At 46.0% G+C, this 14491-nt stretch overlaps 1 protein-coding gene across 3 annotated transcripts in view; it reads right to left on the bottom strand.

Annotated features, from left to right (window-relative positions):
• Positions 1-14491, bottom strand: part of LOC146808464 (transient receptor potential cation channel subfamily M member 2-like) — a 1747278-nt gene that overhangs the window by 1136926 nt on the left and 595861 nt on the right. The gene's annotated exons all lie outside the window — the stretch shown is intronic.

The following is a 14491-nucleotide window of genomic DNA, read 5'->3' as shown; positions in this document are numbered from 1 at the left end:
ATTATGACACACAAAGCCACCCCTGCTATAAACACTCATTACTGCAGTGTTGAACACAAAAACACCCCATAAACATTGTAATAGAATTAAACAAACAGCTAAGACAACACAACATTTTATAATTATACAGAACACAAGGCTTTAATATGAAACAGCGCCATGCCTGCAACATTGTTAGGTTATGATCCCTACAACAAAAAAACACAATGTTACTAGGTAAACACAAAGATATCCCACAATGTCACAGTAAAACATACAAAACCCTTCACTGCATACGCCACTTTCTGCTGCCAAACCGGACTCCATTGTCCAACCTGCTTTGCGGCCGAGGCCGCCAATGCTGCCAGAAACACGCCAGGAGGCGCTTAAAAGCTGCTGCGGCAGCCCTTCACTGCACACGCCACTTTTTGCCGCCCAACAGGACTCCATTGTCCAGCTTGCTTTGCGGCCGGGGCAGTCAACGCTGCCAGAAATGCACCAGGAGGCGGTTAAAAGCTGCTCAGGTCACTGCACACACCACTTTCTGCTGCCCACCCATACTCTATTGTCCAGCCTGCTTTGCAGCCCTCCCGCAGCGCAGGCGCACCCGGGCAAAGCCTGGGCAAAGGGCGGGCCCATCTGCGCCCGACAGACAGTAAGAAGTGGGGCCACCCCCCTTGGTTTTGTTTCGTAGTACATGTTTTGTCCCCTCTTATGCAATGTGCTGAACTGCTTTCATTTGGCATCCATCTTTTTAACCTTATTTTGCAAATGATATGGTCACCAAGCAGTTTATATCTACAGTTAAGTATATGCTTACTGCCTGTACCCGAGTACTTTGGCGACACTATAGAGGATAGTGCAGAGGGTTTGTACTATATTAGTGGATATAAGTGGATAGTTTCTAAAAGAAATGGGTAAAAGAAAAGATCAAGACAGGGTGCGGGGTATGGGAATTCCCAAAAAGGAAAAGAGATCCGTTGGCGCTGTCTGTCATGAGACTATGGATCCGATAGAGTCAATTCTGACAGAATCTTTACCTGGAACAGACCCCAGTAATGATGCAAACTCTAAGTTTGTCACAGCCTCCAACCAAGTTAGCATCAGGGAAAAAATCTGAAAAGTTAATACCACAGATGTTCAATCTAAGCTCAAAAGGGAGAAACAAGGGACTAGTAAAAAGACTTTCTGACCCGGTCTTTGACTTAAGCACATCTGTAATAGTGCCGAGGGAGTCGAGTAGTACCCCTATTGTGTCACGTTACCCAAATTGAGTACCACAATAGATTGGACGTTCTTGCACATAAGGAGGAAGGGGGACCAGGAGTTGTATTAGGTAATCCCGAGAAGCTGTGTGAAGCCACTGTGTGTGAGACGCAAGTATTAAAGTCACTTATCGAGTCATTAAAAAAGGAGGTATCTGCACTAAGAAGGAAGGTTGCTTCTTTAACCGAAAGAATCGACTCTAGGAATGGGGTGCATCAAGCGTTTATGCCATCTCCAACAACCCTGGCTATATTAGCATCAAAGGACAGGTGCATAGGCCCCTACTCTTGTGGGTTTGTTGAGCCCTCCAGTAAAATTGCTCCTGCGGGTGTCTCCACCAAGCCCTAGACTCTTCTAGAGGCCATCGTTCGAGGGACACATTCACTCCAAATGTAGGAACGGCATCGGGAGTCAATCAGGCCAGGACTGGCTCTTGGGCTCCAGATAGAGGTGAAGTTGTTGTGGATGAAGGGTGTGTGCCGAGGTCGGGGAATGGGGGGGTTCCGTGGGGCAGGGTCGGTGAAGGAGCGAGTCTATATGAGGCAAAGTGACAAGGGTGCTCAAGATGTGATTTACTTAACTGAAGTCCCTAAACTCCCCAGGGCTGGGTATGAAGATAGGGACTCGTTAAAAAACAAAGTTATTCACTGGATAAGATTTACCCGCCACTGTTATTCCATCATTCGAGATGACATCAAAGCTGTTGAAAGATTTAGTTCACCTTGGGCTATCAGAGACACGCTAGAAGTTACCTTTTTTTAAAAGGGCATGGTTACTGGCCTATTGGCGATTGATTCACGCACAATGCCTCCAGTAAATACAATCACCATTAGGTACAGACCCCCAAGATTAGAGCCTATGTTGTATAGATCTTCTGGGGTTGGACCACTCCCCTGTCCTCGTGGGGTAGCAAATGGCCAAAGATGACTACATTATCAAAAAACAAAGGGATCCACCCTTATGGGAAAGTATAGAAGTGTTCCTCCAGACTACATGTGTGTCCTACAATGGCGGCACACTGCTTTGTTTAAATACCCCTCACCCAACAAAAGGACCCTTGGTGGCATGCTTCATCATCCGGGTCCTCCCGCCCGCTGCGGGACAGGGCGTGCTGCAATCTACGACTATGTGGGAGCACTGGTTATGAAAAACAATACTATGTGTGGTGTAGGAGTGTGAGTGGAAGGGTCAGAAGTGAGTGAATGGTGAAAAATTTAAAAATACCTGGCTCACTGGAAAAAATGTATTTTAATTTTCCTTTGAGCTGGTATCGTTAAAAGTGGGGAATGAGATGGAGATATTATGCTTTAATGAACAGTGTCGCCTGTGTCGACATGTTTCGAAGCCCTCCCCTGGCTTCTCATCAGGACCTAGAAGAGATCCCTTCTACACTCAAATTAAAACAACTGTGTATTTACATATAATCCTAGCTAAGTGGTACACATACATTTGACATGCACAGAATACTATACCCCAGTAGGTGTATTGCTGAATGGGTTTCTTATATCACCCAGATAATGCCCCATGAGCCTTCAAAACAGGAGGGAAGGGGTACCTATAGTCACACAAATATCAAGGTTACCTCCTCGCCGCGGCGAGGCAGTGTCCAGGTATTTTTAAATTTTTCACCATTCACTCACTTCTGAACCTTCCACTCACTTCTACACCACACAACGTATTGTTTTTCATAACCAGTGCTCCCACGTAGTTGTAGGTCGCAGCATGCCCCGTCCGGGGCGGGAAGACCCAGATGATGAAGCATGCCACCGAGCGTGGGTGAGGGGTATTTAAACAAAGCTGTGTGCTTTCCACCATTGTAGGAGACACACGTAGTCTGGAGGAACACTTCTATACTTTCCCAAAAGGGTGGATCCCTTTGTGTGACAATATAACTTGAGGACGACGTATCCACCTCTTATGTTCTTTTGAGCATTACCTCTTCACTCCCTTCTTTTGTTACTGTGACACAGATGAGTACAGCCTGGAATGAACCATGATAGGAACATTGGGTGTTTAGGTCCCCTACTACCTCCGCCCCCACCAGAGGTTCCAACCTTTAGAGGTACAACAACAAATACTGCAACCATAAATGTAAGTAGCAGTTTGACCCCTAGGTGTACTGAAGTAGGCGAAACTCCAGTTCACCCTTTTTTAAAGGTCTTGGTCTGAAATGTGGGAGGGATTGCAAAACTTCTGACCCAGAGTGGTGTACCCTTGTCGACTTATATGATGCAATCCTATTTCAGGAAACCTGGAGTTTGGCTACACCTTTTAGGAGTGGCTTCTCTTCCTACAGCATTGCTGCCACGAGGAAAGAGCAGGGTAGACCTTCAGGTGGTTTAGCTGTTTGGGTGAAAAACACCCTGGGGTCTAAGGTCAAGCTCCTTCATGTCGATTCACAGGATATTTTAGCCTTTGAGTTGACTTAACATAGTGGTTGGAAGATTAGAATTTTTAATGTCTACAATAGTGGTTCACCCCTAGAGGAAACAAACAATTCTTATATTAGATTATGCTTTGACTGAGTACTCTGATGGTGTTCCTGTACTATTGGCAGGCGATTTTAATTGTACTTTTGAACCCTTTGCCCTTACCCCTTCAGATCTGACGGAGGATAGGGATTGTGTGTGGTCAATCCCACATCTAGATTTACCGAATGTGAGATGGACGGAGAGGAGGCCAGGTGCTAGCCCTAACCCTACAACATGATCTAAGAGCTACAAATGGGAGAACAAGGTCTGATCCCAAAGGGGAGTGTACCATCAATTGAATTGGCCACCCAAGCAGAATTGATTGTCTAGTATCCCTTAATCTCTGGCCCCTAGTGGATGACATGGTGGTGGTAAAAAGATTAGAGAGCGATTACAACGCTCTTGCACTTAGTCTCAAAAAACCTTATACCACCCAATCTGATATTAGGGGGTGTCCGGAGTTGGGTTTCCTTTCCATCACAAATGACCAAAGGTCAATTAAATAGGGATGGGTCGAGGAAAACCCAGATGCTTTAGAATTAGTTAAAAGTAAAGCACGTGGGGTGAATGAGGAATTAACTAAACTCCCCGCTAAAGATGCTGACGCTAGTCTGGGATCTTGTCACAAGCTGTTTTATATTGAAATGCGAGACATGCGTAGTCAGCCTCCAAAAGTACGGTAAAGGGAGGGGGCACACTCCACAGATCCGTTGAAGGCAAATGAGAATGCCTGGTATAATCAGTGCTGCAGGAAAGCAAAGGGGGCGCTCATCTGTGCAATAAAGAGCAAGGATCACTCTGAGGTCGTGGAGTGCAGAGCCAAATATAGGCCGGCCATTGAGAGCAAAAAAAGAATGGGAGGGTTGTCTGTGGTCCTCAATACACTCCGCATTGACAGATAAAGATACCAAGATATTTTGGAGAACACAGCACACTGGCTAAAGGGAAATAAGGCAGTCTTAAAATACACTGTGCAACCAGAAGAGCGAGTTACTCATTTTTGCTCCCTTTATGGCATAGGCATTAGAGAAACCCCAAGACAGTGAAATGAGGGTTGAGGCCCGGGATGGGAATGGTGATACCCTGGTTTTTTCCATCGAGGAAACCCAAATGGCGATTTTCACCTGCGTCCCTGCATGTACTCCTGGGCCCGGACAGAATTCCTAATGATCTATACAGGGAGGATAGATCTCTCTGGGGCTCTAATATTAACTTAATATCAAATTTGATTATGTCTAGTGCCGACATACCAGCATCGAGGCAGGTTGCGGAGATAGTGCCCATCTATAAAAAAGGGGACAGAGCCATGCCGGGAAGTTATAGGCCAATTAGCCTAATTGATTCTCTCCAGAAAATCTTCTGTAAACAGATACTAGGAAGGATTCAAGACTGGATGTCTGAGTCCCAAATCCTAAGCGATTTTCAAGCAGGCTTCCGCACAAAAGTTAGTACTCTGGACCAAGTTTTTCGTCTTTTGTGTATCTACTGGAAGGAAGTAGTAGTAAAGGGGGGGAAATTATATGTGGCCTTCGTTGATCTGCGTACAGCCATTGATCTTGTTCCCCGGGCTAGACTCTGGAGAGTATTGAAAGACATGGGCTTCCCGGAGCAACATTTTAGATATTTTAATTAGACTTCGTTCATCAAATGTAGCACAGGTCAGGTGGGGGGCAAACAGCCAAGTAACAAGATCCTTCCCAGTGCAACAAGGTGCGAGGCAGGGATATGTGTAGCCCCAACGCTTTTTACTCTTTTTATAAATGGAGTGGTAGATTTTAATGATAGAGATGGCTGTGATGCCCCAAACATCAGTGTAAGAAGAGTACTTGCACTTCTCTTTGCCGATGACACTCTTAATTTCTAAATCTCCGCAGGGTTTGCAACAACTTTTAACTGATTTTGTAAGATTTTGTGATGAAAGGGGCCTGGTTTTAAACGAGACGAAAACAAAGTATATGATTCTTAACAGGGGCAAGGTAAAACTGTCCAAAAGACCTGTACTGGCTGGTGGAACTCAACTGGAGCTAGTTGAAGCTTTCGATTATTTAGGTATCTGCCTGAACCCATAGATTAACTGGGGTGCCCACATTGAGAAAGTAGATCATCAACTAATCCACCAGTGTGCCCATATTAGTAAAATTCACAAGAAGACCGTCTCCCGTCAAATTGCTCTGGCACTTGAAGTTTACAACGTTAAGGTCCTCAGTGGAGGGCACTCTGTGGTGCAGAACTGTGGGGTATGGGCAATACAAACTGCCTTCCTGTCATTGAAAATCGTTTAAGGTCTTTGGTGGATCTCCCATCTAGCTCCTCCCTGACACCTCTATACATGGACCTTGCACATAAACAATTGGTACACAAGTTGAATTATAAACTCTTAATGTTTTGGTATAGGCTATGGACTGTGGACGAACTAGAAACTTACTGAGAAGCTTTGTCTGACCTTTTAAAAGTCCCCAGGGCAAAGTCAATTAGGGGGTTTACGTCTTGAAGGGAACTGTTAGGGAGGTTGGAAATGGAGACGTTCTGGAACGACCCAGAAAGTATGACTCAAGTACCAAGGGCAAAGCTTAAAGAACTGTATTGGGAAAAAACCTTGCAAAGGATTTGACAAAACCTGGGACCAGCTTGTCTACCGATTTTTTTGAATATCAAATGTGTTCCCTATTTTGAGCCCAGTATTGACGAAATTGTCCACCCCCCAGCATGTAAATTGTTCTTACAGTTCCGCTATAAGACCCTACCCCCCAAACTGTTTTGTTCTAAATGGTCCCAAATAGTTTTTACAGGTGATCTGTATCCTATGTGTAAATCCTGCCCGGAATCCATTGTCCGCTTACTTTTCTTTTGTCCTCATTATTCATCTCTGAGGAACAAATTGATATTTCCATTGTGTAGATTGGCAGACCCGGGACACTACCTCGAGGTGCTATGAATTATGTGTACTGATACAGGTAGAGTAATGGTGTATGGCCTCTCGAGATATTGGTATGCACTGTGGCTCAGGCGTGGAAAATCATTTGAATGAAGCATTTTTATTTTTTTTAAACTTTTTCTACTATGCATTTGTAAACTACTTTATACCAATGTTTTCATAATATTTATCTACCAATGTCTATTTTATTGCTCTGTGCTGCTTGCTTTTATGATCTTGGTGATCGAAATAAAGTTGATGATATGAAACCGAGCCATGCCATACAACATAAAAACACAACGTTAATAGGTCAACACAAAGATATCCCACAAAAATGTCACAGTAAAACATACAAAGCCACCATCAAAGCAGAAAAAGCCATGAACACAAACCCAGCCTACTCTGGAGCTTTTAGAATTTTGGGTGACGTTTAGACAGAAGTGGCACCAATGGGTGTGTTATGGTAAAGTGTTAATACTGTACCATGTACATGTCATAAGTACACTAAAATGTTATGCATGTAAAGGGGATTGTGAAGACTGATGGTTTTATGCTCTGGCAGGTGGAGCTGGAAAAGTGCTGTTGGTTGTGTTGAAAGTTCTTGGAACAAAACTTCATTTATAATCCTGATCTTCGTGTGAAGCATGGACTTATCATTGTCGACGAGTTGTGCCTGATTGGGGACAGGCGTACCAAAACCACCAATAATTCCCCAGTGGAGTATTATGGACCAATGTGTGCATCATGGATTGTGTTTTTAGTGTAAACCACAAGTACAATACTGCACTGCTGCTCAAATATTTCTGATGGATAAATTTACCTGTGGATTCCTCAACTTTTGGACATCCTCCATGTGCAGCATTCAACAGAAACTTTTCTCTCCAGCTCTGCAATGTCAACGAGGACGTCCCAACACTACGGCTCCCCATGCGACTCCACATGACGTCATTGAGCCATAAGAAGACTGTCAGCATGCTCAAGTGAATTTCTTTTTTCTGCGCCATCAACACCCAATGGTTTTTCCACGGCTCTCCATATAGTGGGAGATTTCTTCCTTTTCTGTACATGCAACATTGTTGGAAGTGAAGATGTCTCCTTCACGAAAGTCAGGATTAAAACCCTGCAGGAAATGCGGTGGTCAAAAGTGCATCATTGACCAACACGATGATTGCCTTTGGTGCCTGTCATCTGATCATGATGTCCAAGCCTCTCCATCATGTCGTCAGATAAATCCGAAGGCTTTATTTAAAAGAAAGGGAAGCAAAGCTTTTTATGGCAATTGCTAAAAAGCAGAAGAGAGATAGTCGAAGGTCCAAGCCTCGATCGGAGTTGCTGTCACCCCATACTTTGAGGTCACCCAAACTGGCACCATGGTTTTCGATGTCACACTTCCAGGGATGGTTCACATAGGTCAGTGTCCCTGGGTTAAAGGGCTCGTGAAGGAAGAGAGGAGATATCTTCAACTTCATCTCCAGGGGTATCTCTGGCAACATCTCCTTCTCGGAGACCAGCGACTCTGAGAGAAAGGCCTTTGCTGGAACCACGTTCTGATCCAGTGGTCCCTCTAGCACATACGGCGCCAGTGCAGCTCATCCAGGAGCAGTAGTATCTGGCGTTTCCACACCGGGATCGGATCCATTGACCTTAAATGATACGTTTTTTATTTTTGAGATAGCTGCAACTCCATATAGTGTGCTGGCTGGTACCATGGGTCTACTTTCATATTCCTTAGAAGGCTTCCCAGCACATTTCCAACAGGGACCTTTTATGCCTTTCATGCCAATAATTCAGGTGACCTGGCCTCCACCGGCAATGAGATAGCCAGCGCCATTGTCAGAGCAAGAAGGGTGGGAGTCTTTGTAAATGATTGATCCTTCTTCAGCGCCGCTTGGATCCGAACCAACGCCGTGATGCACCGGACCGATTTAACTGCAGTCTGAGCAGAGTCAACGAAGTAGCTTCTGGCGCCGCAAAAGATAACATTTTGAAGAGCGGCTCTGAGACTTTTGAAGGAAAGCAGTATTTGTATGAAAATCAAGAAATAAAGAGGGTGAGACTCATTTTGGATACAGATTTTGAACGACTGGAGGTGCAAATGGTCTGGATATGTCTCCAAAGTAAGAATTTATATCCTAAAGTGTATTACGCCACCGGAGGACACATCTTAATACACAGATTAGAAAGGCGGCAGAGATGTTAGAGTCGCTTCTACCTTCTGCGGAGTTGAAGCCAAACTTGTTGACTGAGGTGCTTCATTCGTCCACATCATCTGAACCACTGTTTCCGTTTAATGAGGGCCTTACTGAACCTATCCTTAAAATATGTCAAACACCCCTGTCTTTGGCAGGGATGTCAAGGTCTGTTGCTAGGAGGTGCAAGACTGCTCCAGCAGATCCAACATTTTCGCAGTCACACCCCACACCTGAAAGCTTGGTAGTATAGGCTTCTTTTTCCACCAAATTGTCGCCTGGCTCTTTTCCTACAGCTCCGACTGACAGGGTGTCTAAGAGGACTGAGAAAATTGCCAAGAAGGTCTTCTCCTTCGGAAGTATGACCCAAAATTCAGCAAATGCTACATGTTTATAAGGACACGATGTTCATGTGTAAATGGACTTGGCAAGGGAGGTCATCCCATAGTTGCCTGGGGATCGCCAGGGTCATTTTTCAGAGCTCCTCAATGATACTCAAGCAGTGGCCTGCCAGGTGATACAATTGGATCTGTACACAGCTAACTCATTGGCAAGGGCTATGAGTTCCTCTGTGGCCACGAGGAGACATGCCTGGGTGGGAGGGGGGGGGGGGGGGGGGTTGTTCCTCACCAGATGTACAGGCAACATTGATTGATTTGCACTTCGATGGACCATGGCTGTTTGGTGCCAAGGCAAATTCTGCTCTGTAAAGGTTTAAAGACAGTAAGGTGACTGCAAGGTCCTTAGGTCTTCAGTCGCAACCTAAGGATTACAGACAGTTCCACAGGTTTTGAAGTTTTGGCCGGAACTTGTACTTGAGGGAAAAGTTGGCAGCAACAGCAGCAGGACTTGAATCCCCTTTATTGGAGCTCCAGGGGAAGGGGCAGAGATTGTCACAGTGGATCTGCCCATCAACCAGCATCCTCTTCCTCCCCAGCCAATATTGCAGAAAAGCTGTCTAGCTTCACCATCTTAGATCATGCTTGCCCAGTGGGAGGTTGGGTGGCCTATTTTCTGCCTCACTGGAGACCTCTAGATTTTAGAAATTGTTGAGATTGTGTATGCCCTACCCTTCCAGGAGTATCCCCCTTCTCCCCCTCAACAAGGGCTTTGTTCGGAAGAGCATCTTCTGCTCCTCCAGCAATAGGTGCAACCGCTGCTTCAGAAGGGTGCAATAGAATTGCTTCCAGAGTAGGAAGGGGGTCAGGGGTGTTATTTGTGATACTTTCTGATTCCCAAAAAGGATGGTCATTTATGGCAGATTCTCAACCTCAGGAATTCGAGCCTGTTCCTCAGTCAGGAAAAGTTCAAAATGCTGACATTGGCACAGGTGACCCTCCTTGTGCTGTAGAAGGAAGACTGGAGGGTTTTGATAAATTTGCACTAAGCGTATTTTCACATCCCCATTCCGAAATCGAATTGGAAGTATCTTTGTTTTAGGGCGGGGTCTCAGTATCCTCAGTTTACAGTCCTCCCGTTTGGTCTTACTTCCATGCTTTGGGTCTTCACAAAGGTGATGGCAGTGGTGGTGGCACAACTCAGAAGGTCAGGAGTTCCAGTATCTGTATGATTGGCTGATCAAAGTTGTCATCAAAGATGGTGTTGCCCCATTTGCTGTTGACAGCACAACTGTTGCTCAGCCTGGGTTTTTTACTATATTTACCCAAGTCTCACCTGGAACCCTCTCAGTGCAACCTGTTCATATGGGCAGTACTGGGCAGTACAATGAATCGTGCCTTCCCGCCTGTTCAGAGGATTCGGGACATTTAGGCTATGATTTCTCTGTTTCAGACCAGAACTTTGGTTCCAGTCTTGAACCTGCTCTGTCTGTTGGCTTCCTGAATTCTGTTGGTCAACCATGCACACTGGCACTTGAGGGCTCTTCAGTGGTGCCTTCGCAGATAGTGGTTTTAGCACAGAGGAGACCTCAAGGAGTTGGTTAAGATCTCCAGAAACACTGCAGCAGATCTTGGTGGTGTGTGTCTGGCAATCTGTCTCTAAGGAAGCCGTTTCTCCCTCCACCTCCGGTAGCCACAGTAATAACAGATACCTCTACGCTAGGGTGGGGAGCTCAACATTGTAATATGGAGATCAAGGGTCTTAAGTCTCCAGAGGAAACATTGTTGCATTTCAATTTTCTGGAATTGCGGGCGATATGTCTGGCTCTCCAGGCCTCTTCCCTTAGTGGTCAGTCAGTTAAAGTCTAAACAGAAAATACTACAGTGATGTGGTATGTCAACAAACCGAGAGGAGTAGGGTTGTATCTTCTCTGCAGAGAAGCTCTGCAAGTATGGTCCTGGGCTCAGATTTGCATCATAGCAAATCACTTGGCCGGAGTTCTGAATGTATATGCAGACAGTCAATCATTATTCTGGAGATCATGAATGGTGTCTCCATCCGGAAGTGGTCCAGCACAATTTCAGGATGTGGATTCCTCAGTTAGACCTGTTTGACACTCATGAGAATGAGTGTCTGAAGTTGGTCTGCAGCCCCTAGTATCCCATTCAGAGACCTTTGTGGGGCATATTTCAATTGAACTGGGGCTCTATGCTGCTTTATGCATTTCCCCCATATCCTTGATTCCTCGGGTTCTGAAGATGGTTAGCTATGACTGGGCCCAAGTCATATTAAAAGGCCCAAATTGGCTGCGAAGGGTGTGGTACACAGACCTTTACCTCTCATTGGGCCCACCGCTCTGTCTCGCTCTCTCTGCAGACATCCTCTCGCAGATACAGGGGCAGGTTCTACATCCCTGCCACCAGAGCCTACACCTTCATGCCTGGAGATTAAACAGGGCAACCTGAGTTCTTTCTTTCTCACATCTTATGAGGTGAATATTGAATATGCTACTTACCAGTATGCATCTGTTCTTGGCATGTAGGGCTGCTGACATTCATATCTGTGCATAGATCGCCGCCTAGTGTTGGGTCCGGATGATTGCACATTGTTGTCCTGGAAGAGTCTTCGAAGTATCACGAGATAGGTGGCTCCTCCCCTGGACTACAGTGCGCATGGGCATCCTCAGATTGTTTTTCGCCATTGTGGCAGTGATGGAGTAGATACAGTAAGTGATGACCATGCTATACAGTAATTCTGAGTGCTGCAGCCGCTACAGGCGCCGGGGAGGAGGGTGGGCGATATGAATGTCAGCAGCCCTACATGCCAAGAACAGATGCATACTGGTAAGTAGCATATTCAGTTCGAGGCATGTGGGCTGCTGAATTCATATCTGTGCATAGATTATATAGCAGTCCCTCCATTAGCGGCGGCTGCCCGTGCCAGCTGCAGCAGTCTGAAAAAGGGTCTTGAGAACAGCCTGTCCTACAGCTGCCTGCTGTTTGGAATGTACATCTACACAGTAGTGTTTTGTAAATGTATGTATAGTGGACCATGTGGCTGCCCTACATATTTCCTCTAAAGGAATATTCCCTAGGAAAGCCATGGACGCCCCTAACTTTCGTGTTGAGTGGGCTCTGGGAGGAATCGTTAATGTGCGTTTAGCTTTGTCATAGCAAATTTGGATACATTTAACGATCCATCTGGCTATCCCTGCATTGGAAATGGCGTTGCCCTTGTGTTGTGGAGAAAAGGCGACGAACAGTTGTTTTGTTTTCCTAAAATCCTTTGTTCTGTCTATATAGTACATGAGGGCCCTCTTTACATCTAGTGTATGGAGCATTCTCTCCACGACATTTTGTGGATTTGGAAAGAAAACAGGCAGTTCAATAGTTTGATTCATGTGGAACTGCGATATCACTTTAGGCATGAAAGTGGGGTTAGTACGCAGTACAACTCTGTTTGCGTGAACCTGTATGAATGGCTCTTGAATGGTTAGTGCCTGGAGTTCACTAACTCTTCTCAACGAAGTGATTGCCACTAAGAAGGCTACTTTCCAGGTGAGGAATTGAATCTCACATGAATGTAGAGGTTCAAAAGGTGGACCCATTAATCTGGTGAGGACCACATTCAGGTTCCACACCGGTGCCGGTGGGTGAGTTGGAGGAATCACTCTTTTGAGTCCCTCTAAGAAGGCTTTGATGGCAGGCACTTTAAATAAAGAGAGGTGCTGCCTGTTCTGAAGATAGGCCGCTATTGCGGTTAGATGTATACGGATGGAGTTGTATGCTAGATTACATCGGTATAAGTGTAACAGGTAACAGATGTTCTGAATGGAATGGATGCATCCAGTGGATTAATGTCATTGTTTTTACAGTAAATGACAAATCTTTTCCATTTAACCGCATAGCAAGCTCTGGTCGTGGGTCTCCTGGCATCCTTGATGATGTTCATACATTCTGGAGGCAGGTTTAGGTAGCCAAACTCTAAGACTTCAGGAGCCAGATCGCCAAGTTCAGCTGTTGCGGATCTGGGTGCTGAATTTCGCCATGGTTCTGTGTTAAAAGTTTGGGTGTTAGCCACAGTCTTTGAGGCGGCACAACGGACAGGTCTAGTAACGTGGTGTACCATGGCTGGCGTGCCCACATTGGAGCAACCAGGATGAGTGTCATTGAGTGTTGCCGTAGTTTGCGTGCCACTAGCGGTATTAATGGCGCTGGGGGAAAAGCGTACGCAAATCTGCCTGACCAGTTCATCCATATCGCATTGCCCTGCGACTGTGGATGCGGAAACCTGGCGGCAAAGCTTTGGCATTTTGCGTTTTCCCTTGTGGCGAATAGGTCTATCTCTGGATGACCCCACTGCTGTAAGTACAGTTGGAGTACTGATGGATGTAGCTCCCACTCGTGCATTTGGTGGCTGTGTCTGCTGAGCAGATCCGCCATCTGGTTGTCCTTGCCCGGGAGGTGTTCCGCCATGAGGTACATGTTCCTCTGAATGGCCCACTTCCACATGCTCTGAGCCAGATGAGACAACTGTGGAGAGTGTGTTCCTCCCTGCTTCTGTATGTAGTACATGGCAGTCATGTTGTCCGTCAGGATCAACACGACTTTGTTGCACAAGTGTACTTTGAATGCCTTCATTGCCAGGAAGATAGCCATCAGTTCCAGAAGGTTGATGTGCATCTTCTGTTGCTGTGTCGTCCATAGTCCCTGCACTGTGTAATTGAGTACATGAGCTCCCCATCCCTGGAGAGACGCGTCCGCCGTCAGTATTATCTGTGGAACAAGCTCTTGGAACGGTCGGCCCTTGCAAAGGTTTTGTGGATTCCACCAATGCAGAGAGTTGTATGCCCGACCGCTCACCAACACTAGGTCTTTCAACTGTTCTAGAGTCCGATTTCATTGACGTGCCAAGCACTCCTGAAGCGGGCGCATATGTAGTCTCGCATGCGGGACTATGAAGATGCAGGAAGCCATCATGCCTATCAACTGCATGAACACTCGCGCTGGAAGGGAGTGTTGTGGTCTGAACTTTTTTTTATCAGCAGTTGCATGCTGTTGATTCTCGCTAAATTCGGCTGGGCTTTGGCAGCCAGAGTGTCTATAGTCACGCCCAGGTACTGTCGTACGTGGGCGGGTTGGAGATGTGACTTGGGATAATTTAGTGAGAATCCCAGACTGTGAAGAAGTTGAATGGTGTGGGATATGTGGCTGGCACACTGCTGGGCTGACTTTGCCTGAACAAGCCAGTCGTCCAGGTAAGGGAAGACGTGAATGTGCTGTCTCCTTAAGTGTGCGGCCACTGTCGCTAGGCACTTGGTAAAGACTCTGGGC

Source organism: Triturus cristatus, chromosome 8 (genome assembly GCF_964204655.1).
Source record: "Triturus cristatus chromosome 8, aTriCri1.1, whole genome shotgun sequence".
NCBI lineage: Eukaryota > Metazoa > Chordata > Amphibia > Caudata > Salamandridae > Triturus > Triturus cristatus.
This window is presented reverse-complemented; position numbering and strand designations above follow the sequence as displayed.